This window comes from Acanthisitta chloris, unplaced genomic scaffold (assembly GCF_000695815.1).
Source record: "Acanthisitta chloris isolate BGI_N310 unplaced genomic scaffold, ASM69581v1 scaffold9376, whole genome shotgun sequence".
Classification (NCBI taxonomy): domain Eukaryota; kingdom Metazoa; phylum Chordata; class Aves; order Passeriformes; family Acanthisittidae; genus Acanthisitta; species Acanthisitta chloris.
In genome coordinates this window covers 46,557-47,338 of record NW_008678688.1, presented here as the reverse complement: position 1 = coordinate 47,338, position 782 = coordinate 46,557, and positions in this window count along the sequence as shown.

Below are 782 nucleotides of genomic sequence, written 5' to 3'. Positions count from 1 at the left end.
AGCGCTGCGGAGCTCTGCCTGGAGTGACACTCCCGCGCGCCGCGTCCCGGGAAGTAGAGGCGCAGACGGCCCGAGAGCGAAGGAGAGACCGCTGTTTGTCAATTTAACTTGTGTAAAATGGAGAAACAGTGTATTTTCAAAATGCAAATCAACTTTTTTAAAAAAAATTACAGAGAGCTTTGATAATTACACAATAATAAAATCCAGTAGTTTACAGGAGTCCTGTCTACTTTCAGAGACAAACCTGATAGTTAAATCACTCTTACAACATATACAACATTGGCATTCGTAGGAGTTCTATGGTGGGATTTTTTTCTACTGTCAAAGACCATAAGTCATAGACCTCTGAGTAACAGAGATCTGAAATATATGGTGCGTTTATTGTTGGGGAGAGCACAGCATTACATATCTCTTGCAACACCTTTAAATGTAACTATTGCACTTCAAACTGCAGCATACCCAACACAGTTTGCTTTCAGAGCCAAAGATGTGTATCTCCAAAGGAACGTATCCCTGGTGAGAGCTCTGTCACACCAATTTCCTGCAAAGACACGTAACAGTGTCATCAGATGCTTCACAACCATGTGCAAATATTTTTAGAAAATAGTGGACTGAGGTCTCAGTTACCCTTCTTGAACCACCTAATTTCTCCAGCTTTGAAAATTTCCTCCCTGGATTCACTGATTCAATTCACAATCAAATGCATTTACTGTTGTGCAGTACATAAAATGGCTGTTTTCCTAAATCTGCAAAATGTAAACTTCGTGTGGAAGGCAGTTTAA